This window comes from Agelaius tricolor, unplaced genomic scaffold (genome assembly GCF_023055355.1).
Source record: "Agelaius tricolor isolate 1412-34295 unplaced genomic scaffold, bAgeTri1.0.p SCAF_3, whole genome shotgun sequence".
In the NCBI taxonomy this organism is placed as follows: domain Eukaryota; kingdom Metazoa; phylum Chordata; class Aves; order Passeriformes; family Icteridae; genus Agelaius; species Agelaius tricolor.
The window spans coordinates 12,086,103-12,098,445 of record NW_027269263.1 but is presented as its reverse complement, the minus strand read 5'-3'; the positions used below and the strand labels follow the sequence as shown (position 1 = coordinate 12,098,445).

General features: G+C 43.3%; 1 protein-coding gene across 2 annotated transcripts in view; it reads left to right on the top strand.

The window, feature by feature from the left end:
• The window catches only part of TMEM178B (transmembrane protein 178B), a 222,706-nt gene that overhangs the window by 104,703 nt on the left and 105,660 nt on the right, over positions 1–12,343 (top strand). The window lies entirely within an intron of this gene.

Sequence of the window (12,343 nt, the reverse complement as noted above, 5' to 3'; positions counted from 1 at the left end):
AAGGAACAAGACTGTAAAGGAATAAGATGCAGCTTCATGGCTTATTGAAATAAAGGAATGCATTTTTTGTGTGCCATGGCAGTAAAAGAAGAAAACAAGATGGTGCTCTTGCTCTCCTTCCTTTCTATATGTAGGCTGAGTTCCTTGAGATCCTTGGAGGAAAGTGCTCCCTGGCTTCTAAAGCTGCCTGAATACACGATGTGGTAACAGAACATAAATTCTGTATTTTATTAGAACACCTTTTCCAGAATCATTGAAGAATATTTGATTAGCCAGAAAGCCCTATGACAGAGCCTGGAGATGTCATGAGTGTATTAATGAGCTGGTTGGTTTGCTTTTCCCTGCATGTCTGAAGGCAGGCAGAGAGAGGGCAGTGGGCTTTCTCAGCTGGTTCAGAGTTCTTTGTGTTTATCATGTGTCTCACTTTCCACAGGGATGCCTGTGTTCTTGTGCAGTGCCAAGGCGCAGCTAAGGGTTGTTCCATAAACCTTAAAATTGCTCTGGTTCAGGCAGGGCTTAACAGGTGTTTTTCTTAACTGAGTTTGGCCTGTCACTGCTGGAATGAACTGCAGTATCTGCACATTTAAGGCCAGTTCACATCACAGTTTGGACTCTCTAGAGCTTTATGCCAGAACCTAATCTTTCTCTCCTCAATCCTGAATGTTACCTGTCTACTGCTTAGTCTTTCTGTAGTCTCTTAACGTGACCAATATCATACCCTTAGCTGTGAATCTCTGCATAACCTGAGATGTACAATTTCTCTGACTGCCTTCTCCACTTTCTGTAATCCAGTCTTTGGGAAAATCTCACAGTGACCAAATGTTTTAGTAAACAAATCTTTCAGCACCTCTGATCTCTCTAACTGGGGTTTTCCTTTTGACCATCTCTATTAGCTGGGTGATGATTTGCTGCTCCTTTTGTGGCTCCATGAAGCTGGGCCCTTTAGGATTTTTGAGGATTGTGAGTCAGTAGAATAAAATAGAGAGATTATATGCAGTAACCTAATTTCTGCCTAAGATAATTAAACCAAATTTTATTTCTCTGACTACAGTGAAACAAAATGCAGCAAGGGTTTTAAAACTGTCTTCAGAAGCCTCAAAGGTTTTTTTTTTTTCTTCTGATGATCTCTGATTCTGATTTTCTTCTGATGGTCCAAGAAGGCCCATTTGCTGTCTTCACTCAGGGTTTTTCTTGTAAGGACTTCTGCTGATTTCTATCTGCAGTGCACCATCTGCACACTGGCTCCTCTCCTGACTTGCAACATTTGAACCTGGGAAATCCTTCAGTCAAGGCAGCTGTGATCTGGCCAGTCCCCAGCTCTTGCTGACGGGGTCACTTTCATTGGTTTTTTAAATTTCACTCTTTGGAAAGGGTTGACTGACATGTCTGAAAGATCACAACCATTGTTTTTAGTGTTGTGGCTGATCATTTTCACATGGCACCCTGTCCATCCTTGGATTATATGCTCCTTCCCATGGCTGGACTGAAGAGTATCTAGTTCAGCCTGGTGGTGCTGAGTGCACCTGTGTAAGGCTCCACAGCTGCACCCTTTGTGCCTACTCCAAATTTTTGTCCATCCTAGTGTGTAACTTCTCTCAGTGTGTCACTGGTTGCAGAAGGGTTAACTTAGACGTAGGCTTAGTCTATTCATACATGAGATTCAGAGGCCCAGATGGTGTGCTTAATTACTCTGGCCAGCTCTGGCATCATCCCACTCCTGGGGGAATTAAATGAGGAATGGTGTGTCAGAAACTGTTCCTTTCCTTTCTCCCCAGAGCACTTTGGTGTTACAAGCTCCACGACACATTAGGCCTAGCTCAAACATCCCCAAGACAAAGTGGCTTTGGGGTGCTGGCTGGCCCTTAGGTTCCCAGCTGGGGTTTTACACACTCTGTGTGCCATCAGGGCTGCTCTGGGAGTGCCTCAGTACAAGTGAGTCCAGGACACCATTTTCTTTGCAGGAGCAGTCAAATTCCAATCCATGAGCATGGCTGTAATGCTCATAGAGCCTCAAATACATGATCAGAGCTTGCTCTACAAGGTTTATTTTTAATCCTGTCTCCCTGTCCCTTGGTATCACATGCATGGAAACACTCTATCTCAGTGGCTTGGCTGGCAACATACCTGCCTTTGGCCAGAACTTAGAGGGCTGATCCCTATTTGCTGTCAGGAGGGAAAACTCAAACCACATCCACAGGATGTACAGTCTCTATTTTTGCTTCTTGCATGTGTGTCTCTGCAGAGTGAGGCTGAACATCAGAGAAATGCAGATGCCCCCATGGCAAGGAATGAGCCAGCTCCAGATGGTGCAGCTCAGCCTTTCCCAAGGAGTTATGGCCTGGCTGCAGTGGTTGGGTCCCAAGCTGGGTTCTCACTTGCAGTGCCAGCTCTGGTAAGCAGCTGTGAGGAGGAAGCTGGCTGTTCTTCTCTTAGCAGAGCAATGACCAACACACATCTGCCTTGATGTACTTCCCACATTCACTCTTCCCGTATGCACTGGGAGTTTTAAGTGACAGAAATTCTAGAGAATGAATATTTTTTAGCTGGGACTGGTGCAGTTAGTACTGCATTAAAGATTATCAAGGTACTTGAAATTTCAAAATCCTGTTTTCAGACTGAGCCTAGGAGGCATTCTGCATTTGGCAAAGATTTGTCATATTTGCTTTCTGGTCTGAAATAAAACTTTTCCATTTTTTCTTTCCTATCCTGTCCTTTCAAATAAGAGTAAAGTTAGTTATTTATTCCTGAGAAAAATAAAAGAGGAGGGTATGTCTTTTAGGTGGTAATGGTTTTCTTAAGCTGCTTTTCAGTGGTAATGGCAGATGTTTGAAAGTTGTGATTTAAGGCAGTAATGCTCCTCACTGGAGAATGATGTGTGGCCTTTTTCCAAAGGAAATTGGGTTTGATTTTACCACACTATTAGCACTGAAAATCACATACTGAGCCTGTACTGTGGAGTGTTTTTCCTGGGCTTAAGTGTGCATCTCAGAAATGAGGCACTGTACGTGAGTGAATTAACTTCACTCTGCAGTCAACTGGGTGGGCCTCAAAAGAGCTTTAAAAGCACAGGCTGTTTTTCATGTGGTTTGAAAAACTTAAGGTAAGAAAAGTGTGTCCCATAGTGCCTGCTATTCCACCAGTCAAAATGCCCTTGTTGCCTGGGGAAATGCACTCAGCTCTAGAAGTCAAGAGGGCATGAGTCCTATTTCCAGGTCTGTACTTCACAACTCCTATTTAGTATGTCTGACTGGTGCTGAGCAAGCTGGGCATTGAGAGATGCAGTTTGTTATGGAAATAGTTGCCACTGGGGAACAGCACAGGGTCTTGTTTCAAGGGTGACTAATTTTTATTTGACCACTTTAAGGGGTTTTGAAAATCCCATGCTGAATGTGTAGAGCAGAGATTTTAGTAGGAGAATTAACACAGCCCCTGAGGATGGCTGTTCTCCACAATAGTGCCTCAACTGAGGTCAGATCCCAGTCTCCTTAGAAACTACCACTGAGGAGTCTGCACACTTCTCAAACAAAATTTGGTGAGAGCACCATTCTGGTGTTTAGCCAACTAGTTTTTCTATTTTTGGATGCTTTATGTCCCTGTGGCTTCGAGAGTATTTCTTTTGATATTCTGCTTCTTTCTCATAAAGTGACCAGATATAGTCACTGTAAAAAAATAAATGGAGAAACCCATGTTGCATTTGAGTGTGAATGCCAGAGTTGTCTTGAGCCATGCATGCACTCATGTCTTTTGTTCATGCCTACCCTGGAGGTCTCCTGGTTTTCTGAAAGGACACAAGAGAGGGATGCTTTTCAATGGGATTGTCTGAATTGTAGGACACAATTGCAGGGCATTGGGTGTTAGTGGAGAAGGGGGACATGTGTCACTTCAGGCACAGGTTTCTGGCTTTTCCTCTGCAGGCTGGTCAGCTGGATATGCAGCTGGCCCCTGAGTGGGACAGGCAGGGTGGCTGTGAGGGGTGTGTAAAAGCCAGCAGTTTCCTTCCCTGTCACACAGAGCCTGGGAGCATTTTGCAGCCAGCCCTGGAAGGCTGCAATCATGAGAGGGATAATGGCTTGTTTTGGGTTAATAGATCTTGACAGCCTAATTTCCCCTGGTGAAAATAAAAGGGAATAAATCTTCCAAATACTGTAAAATCAATAGCTAGCAGTGAAGGGGATGACAACAGGACCCTATATCCACAGCACATTTTTTGGTGAATTGTTCATTTCACTTTCATGCGGATGGGTTCCCTGTGGCTTTGCTAGAGCCATGTAATCCTCCATTCTCCTTTCTGTCATGCCTATCTCTTCAGTGCTTTTGTTTTACTTGCCTCTAAGTAAGGAATCTTAAGCCTTGAGCTTGTTGGAGGGGAGTGCTGCCTTGCTAGGGGAAGATCTGCAGTGCTGTCACATCTTGGAGGCTGCTCTTGCTTCTTCTCATTGGCATGCACAGCTAACCTGGTTACAGGTCTATATCTGTAAATAGTTAACCTTATCCTGAACATCCAGAATAACACAGCTGTGGGAGCCTTTGCTCACTGCTCTCCAGAAGACCACAATCTCTGCAATGTTATTGACCTGAAATATTGACAGAGTTGCCATTGAATTTTTTTGCATTCCCAAGGTCAGGGTTTAGGATTTGTGCACTGAGCAGCCAGAAGCTTCTCCAGATAAATCTGCAAATCCACTGAGGGTAGTCTGCAATGAGTTGGGATTGGCAGCATTACAAAAATAGAAGATCATGAAATAGGAAGCAGTAAAACAGAGCTCTGGGATCCTTGCTGGTACACACTTAATCGGCCAAGGCACAAATGTCTCTCTGCACAGAGCAAGCTTGAAGAGGACCTCAAGGTCCAGCCTTGAGGAACTCCTGGCTCCATGGGCTGGCAGGAGCATGGACTGAGCAGTCCTCCCATAGCAATTTTGAAGAATAAAGGTTGGGATAGTGTTTTCTTTCTATTTGACTCCTTGTGAATGAAGATTAGTGGGATGAATGTTCTCTAGTCTATACTCTTGTGGACCCTACTTTAAAGCCAAGGTGAAGGAACTACCTGTTTCCCAATTTTCAAATACTAAAGATTATTTAGGTTGCTAAAAACTGTGGAAAAATTTACTATACTCTCAGAGATAAGAATCACATAACAAGGATTTAAGAGAAGCCTGTGTGAGTGGTTAATCCAACCTCTCAGTTACAGGGCTTTGGCTCTTTCCTGTCAAAGTATTTACTCTCGAGTTTTGCTTTAAGTTATGCCCTTCCTTAAATGGAAAGAAAATTCCCACTTTCTTTGCCTTCTAGATGCAGGCATTTTTGGGAAAAGTCAGGTGAACTCTTTTCCTCAGCCTGTTCCATTTTCCCATTTCCTCACTGCTGAAGGACACTGAGAGGCAATCAGCTTCTCTTATGTCGGGGTGCTGTCCAAGTGAGGGCACTGCCTTGATCTGAAACTCCAGCCTCTGAAACAGGCTTCCTCTGTGATGTTGAACTTGCTCTCTCTTAACTCCAGTATTTCTTCTGTCAAATGGCTTTTTCCTTCTGTTTCCCATTTCTGTCTCTTCATCATATAGTTTTTAGACTGCTTAGGCTCACTGTTGTCGCTCTCTATGTACAGTGCCCATTCAATGATATCCTCTACTTTGTTGGCATTTCTGTTATTACATGAAGAACAAAAGCACTGGTGGGAGAAGCCTTGTGAGGGTTTTTCCACTGACAGTTGATGTTCCCTTTGAGATTTTCTTCCTCTGCCACCTGTTCTGTGTTCTGTTATCCCTGCTCTTCCCCTGTGTATTTTCCATTTATAGTGCTGATGACTTGATGCTATGTGTTTTCCTCTCGTTACCATCCAGGGGCCGTGCGGACACTTTGCATAAAGTAACTTAAACTGAAGTGTATTTTTAGGAAGCAGAGGTGTTACATCATGCACACAGAGACTAAAATTGTTTTTAGAAAGGGCTGGTCATCTGCTGCTTGCTGTAGCTCTTCCTTCACTCAGAACAAGAGAGAATCTCTACTGCCTTTCTACACCAGGGCAATGGAGATTAGAATTCCGCTGATTTCAAATGGTACCAAATCAAAAACAACATTAATGAATTTATACACGAAAGTCTAATTTAAATTATACAGGTTGTTATGTTTCCTCATAGCACTTTTTTGGTGCAAAAAAAAAATCAAGAAATAGATTCCTTAGAGTTCTACCTCTCAGTTGTGAAAGGTAAACAAAAATCAATATGCTGTAGGCAGTCTTTGTTTTCAGAAAAGAGTCAGATATCAGGCTGGGCAGAGATTCCCCAGTGACTCCTAGTCATAGTACATATTTTCCTCTGTTAGAGTAACTGATGAAATAATCATAATATTTAACAATAATGATAATAGGTGGTTCACAAATAGATTTTTTCAGTCAAAGATTACAGCACTCCCTTCTTACTGATATGTTCTGATATATGTGTTAGAAGATACATAAGCCCGTGACAGTAAAATACTTTGAAAATGTCCTTCAGCAAATAATCAGTGCCAGCCCTTGGAAATGGGATCAGTTGTGTTCCAGGAATAAAGCCTCCCTGGATATATCTGGCTTTAATTCATGGACAGAGAGCTGAAGTAGGTGCTTTTGATAAAACTGACTTGTAGGACTGAACCTTCCCTTCTGCTTTGGGGTTCTGCACCCCAGGCACAGAGGGCTGGCATGTCAGGAGGCAGCTGCTAAGCTGTAACTTGTATGAGGTATCACAAGGCATAACAGAGGTCACGACTGACTGTGCTGCAAATGTGTGGGAAGCTGGGGCTGTGAAGGGGCAGCTTGGGGGAAAATGGGATAGTGTGAGTCTCACACTTGCTCTCTGAAACTTGGCAGATATGTGGAAGTCATTTGTCTTGAGTCATTCATCAGGTCAGTGACAGAGCCAGAAATAGAATCCAGGTTTTCTGATTGCTAGAGCCGCCATCATATCTCCAAAACCATATTGCCTCTCAAAAGTTACTTCAAAAGTGAGCAAAGCACCAAGGGATCTTTCACTTTCCTACCCATACAGCTCTTTGATGTGGCCAGGCAGGTGCTCTTGAATCATGGCTGTATATTCAAAATCTGTGGCAGGTCCATTTTGAATAAGAGTTAAAAATGAGTTTTTCATGTGGTGAGAATCTTTTGCTATGGCAGGGAGAGGCAGGACCGTGATACTAGAGATAAAATGAGTTATCTCTTTGCACTGCAGCTTTCAAGGTGACCTTCATGTTAAAAAAAACCCACCTTGAATGTAAATCAGGAACCCTTATGTATCTGTTTATGACTTAGGAAATGCAGTTTAAACATGTGCTTTATAGACACCTAAGAGAGAACCTCTAGGAACCTTCTGCAGGTATTGTGACTCATACACTCTTCAACATAACGATGTAAAATCATGCAGACCTCACTGGTGTGGAAATCAAGCCTTGGGAGGATTTGTTAAGCAAGAACCTGAGCCTAAGTCCTCTGGATTCAGTCCTCTGGGGTTTCAATCAGACCTTGTGTGCCTTTTTCCTGCTCCTCACCCCAATATTGTGTTCCAGCTGCAGCTGCACCTGTGACTTGGTGTGGATCTCCAGCAATTTGTTCAGGTTGGGTGCTAACCATACTCCTTTTCTGAGAAGACTGCCTTTATAGAATGTTTTTTCTCTGGCATGACACTTCTCTATACAGCATCTTTCCCTTTCAGGCCTCCCATAGATTCTCAAGGAAACCTGGCTGCAGGCAAGTGCTAGGTAAGGCACGAATAATCATGGTTGTAATTTCAAGAGTCTTGTAGCTTTGCCATATTGATGAGTGCAGCAGTGGAAAGCAGGCACCATGAGCATGCCACTACAGGCAAAGTAATACAGAAGGTGTTGATTTTTCTTTCAGCAATGAATATTATGCTCAGCAGCATTTTCACATCAGCTGTGGGGTGTTCAGTGCTGCCTGGTATTGACTGCATCCATTGCAAGGTAGCAGAGGCTGAGCACAGCCTGTGGGTGTCCTCCTGCCATGCTGCACCATATCTGGGGCTGGTAGGGGTGGGGCAAGACCTGTCCAGTTCAGTGCTCCTCTGCTGCATCCTGTGCATCCATGGTACACTGGACATTCAGAGATTTTGGCTTGGGATGACTTCTATGATATTTCTAAATCCCCTCAGGACTTGAGTGGGGGAAGGAGCAGTGAAATGCATTTTGTATGTGTGCTATTCTATTACTATTTTATTTCCTAAAAGAAGGTAAATTTGGAATTGGGGTTGCAATCAAAACAAAAACCATAAAGAAGTCCTAAAGTGCCAACAGAAGTTGAAAGAATGCTTCTGGGATGGGACATCTGTTCTGGTGCTGTCGGGCCTGTGCCCTCCCCTGAGTGGGATCTCATGTCTCATTGGCTTTTGCTGACTTGAAACCTTTCTTTCTATTTACATCTTAAACGAGTATTTGTCTTGATTTGGCATTTATTGACTGTTTAATATTTAAACACACTTATAATTCCTGAAATGAAACCATTTTCATTTAAATATGGGACTTGTAGTCTCAGCAAGGGCAGGCATCAGCAGTAAAAAGATAAAAAGCCCAAAGTAGGGACAGCATTAGTATAAAAGCCACGGTTCCCTGTCTCAGTAAACATGTTGTGCACTTGTCTCTGCACTGGCAGCAGCAGGGCAAAGGCTCCTCTGGAAATGCAGTGCTTCCCTCAGCTCTGGTGTCACAAGGCTGGTTACAGTCCTGACACCAGTGCCTTGCCTATGGCAGCGAGGAGGGCAGGCAGGGATGGCTCCCTCTCACTCTGTCCCTGGGGATGTTGGGTGCCATCTCTGCCCGCGCACCAGCGGCGTCCCCTCTTGGAGGGGTGTGGTAGAAGGTGATGATGACATGGCCTCTGGCATGGCAGCTTTTGTCACTTCAGAGTCTCCTCACAGATTTCACTTTCTGACCTGACACTCTGTTTCCTTCAGCTCTCTCCAAGCTGTAATTTATCCCTCATTGTCAGGAGCCAGCTCTCTGCTCTGGCTCCATTTGGGTAGAGCTTTATCTGAAGGCAAATTCCTTGAGCCCCCCACGTCCCTGCCACTGCAGATGCTTCCCGCATGAAATTTCTAGCCTCTCACCCTGCAAACGTGGGCTGTCCAGAGAACTGTTTTATGCAGAAGTTCCCCCTCAATCTAGTTGGAGTAATCCTGAGAAGGTTTAAAACAAAGCAACAACAAGCACACAAAAAATATTCTGTAGAACAATTCTGCCTGTGCTAAGTTAGTTCTGCGTCATGCAAATTTACTTAGTGGGGCATGAGAGATTCTCAAATTCAGTGTAAGTAGCAGAGAACTCCTCTATACAAATAAAGACATGGAAATAGCTTTCCATCAGGAAGCAGCTCTGAGATGTACTGCCACAGTGTACCCTAATGCCTGGTCATCACCTTTGTTTTTCACTTATGCTTTCCAATGTATTCAGTGAATTCAAGTGGTTGTGAATCTTAGGAATCAAGATGTGCAGTTTGGCCACTTTCAGGCCTTTGGGGTGCACAGAGAGCTCAATATAAAAATAATAGGATATGGTCCCATTTATCTAAACAATGGGATTGGGAATTCTTCATTGCTGTATGTAGTGAATTTGTTGGTGTTGCAACTGTCTGTCAGGGTAGGGCTTGAGCAGATGTCATTTCCAAACTTGTTGCTGTTTCCTTGGAAAGTAAACCCAGGCAGATGGGAATGACAGGGCTGCAGTGGTTTCCCCACTTAGGTGCACCCCAGGACTTGGAGGTGTGCTGCAGAATGCACCTTCCCTTCAGTGAAGATGAAGCCAGAGAGAACTAATTCAAATGTGGTTTTCTACCTTTTTCTACAGCTACTAGGAAGTATTTTCAGAGCATCATGTGTCCTTGCTCAAATCCAGTGACGAGTATTTTCCACCTGCTGAATTCTTTCACTTCACGAATCTGTTGCTCCTCTTGGCTATTCGGTGGAGCCTAATAAGCCCTATCCTGAGAGCTATTTATCTATGTCCTGATGCTGGGAACACTGACAGTCAGACTGGAGAGTGTGTGCTCTGCATGCTGAGCCATGTGCTAAAACAGCACGCTGCAAAATATACATCCTATCATCTGTGCAGGCACACAGTGAGCCTACATAAAAGAAAGGATGGGGAAAAGCCCACAGGATAATAATCAATTGTTTAGCAGCCAACACTCAAGAAACTCTGGCTTTTCTAAGAGCAAAGAGTGAGAAACCCTCCCTGCTCTGAGAGAAACTGTGGTTGTGATAATGAAAACATTATTGGTGATTAATGTTTCAGACTATTCAGAGCAACAAGGATACTTCTATCAGTTTTGAAGTTCATATGACTAAATACAAACCTTAAAATAAAAAAAAAAATCCTTGGAGGTTTTGGAGAAGTTTAGACTATGAATTTGAAGCTAAATTTTAGAGATTCAAATCCCTGTGCATTTGGAAGGGTCTGAAACTTGAATTGAACCTTGTAGCTTTTTAACCTTACACATTTGTTATTTTTTTTCCTGTTCCCCTTCCATTTTTCACTCCCTGTGATCCATCAGTGATCTCCAAATGTCCAATCCAGTATCCATTGGAGGCAATATAAATTTCTAGTGACATTAAATATCACTGGTTAATCTTGTTAATGATTGCTGTGGATTTTTTGTGTTTTTCCATTGTTTGGGCATTATGAACAACCTGTCCCATGTCCTCAGTGTTTTGTATTAAATAGGGAGTAGACTAGTTGTGATGGTCTCTGTTGCATGCATAGACTTTGTAAGCCTTAATGTTGTTACATTAGAATGTAAATAGGAATTTATTTATTGGAATTTTAGTCAGTGATGGCTAATGAAATTAAGCTCTGATCCTCTTCTTTGCAGCAGTCCAAAGGAATAGAATTTTTATCTTTTTAGCTTGTGCCATTTAAAATTCTTTAACTTTAAAAAAGAAGCTGATTTCTTTATTAGTCTGATAGGTTATAACTGAGATATCTGGATAGCTAGATAGTGAACTTGTAGTGTCACAGGGGTTACAGTTGCCACATGTGTTTTTCACTCAAACCTACCAGGACTGAGGAATCTCTGGTGTGCATACTAATGAGTGATTTGCGTGCCAAATCTCTTTTGACCATGGAAGGGTTAGACATGCAGGGAAAGAAGAAAGAAACGGAGCAAGGCTGGATTTTAGTATTCTTTGTCACTTGTGCTGCTAGGGCTTTGTGGCTGCTTCTTTGGTAGTTGAGCATGCCAACACAACCCCAATGAACGGCACCTCTTGGTCCCATTCTCCTCCCTGGCAGATACGAGGGCCTGTGTGGGGGCCAGTGGAGCTCCCTTCCCAAACAGGGCATTCAGCCCTGGACTGGAGGCTCCCCACATGTGCCTTGTTCATGTTGGGTACTGGCACTGAGGGAGGAGACAGAGGGACTGATAGCAACAGCTTTGGCAGCATTGGCAAACCTAGTGGGCTGGGAGAGCTGTGCAAATCTTGACACCTTAATAAATGTGAGTTGGTTCTCTCATAGGCCTGAATCTTGTGAACCATCCCACCTGCCTTTGTTCAGCTTCCATGGGCTGAGCTGATGTGTTTTCAAACCTGTTCCTCTGCATAGATTTCTGTACTGTCCCTTCTTTTGACTCCTCTGGCGCATAATCACTTCCAAGAGTCCTAGGTCTTCAGAGCCAGTTCTGGCCCTCACAGAATACACCAAGTAAACCCATCCTTTCCCAAGTCTTCAGCTTTATGATTGCTCCAGCTGATGGCTTATTGCCCTGGAACATTTGAAATACTTAATGTGCTGTCTGAGGGATTCCAATTCAGTTATCCTTCCTCTCACACATCACCAGACATGTGACAAAATCAATAAAGTACTCAAAACATTTCTTTCCTTTAGCTTTTTCATTCTGATGGCATGCTCCTTGTGTTTGGGGTTCTCTTGTAGGACCAGGATCCTTCCTGTTTTTCTGTACATGACCTCTCCTCTATAGTGGAATATCTGTGGCATCTTCTAAGAGGGTGATGAGTATAATTTGCCTTTAAAACTTGCTGTCCTACTTGACAGTAACATCTTGGCCAGCATGGTTGACTGATCACACTGCCTCATCAGCTTCTGTTTAATTACCAGCTTATCAAAGTGGATGTTTTTTCCTGATCTGACTGTCATTTTGGCTTAAATTGTTTCTTCTAGCAGAAAATTATCAAGGTTTAATGGTTCTTTTTTTTTCAGTCCAGTCCTGCCAGCCTTACAATTTCATTTAAAGACAGACATCTAAGAAGAAAAGAGGCAAGCAAGCTTCTTGCACAAAAGCTGTTTGGAGTTTGAAAGCAAGTCTCCAATGTCAAGCAGAGTTCTGAGACAGAGGAAGCAGATATCA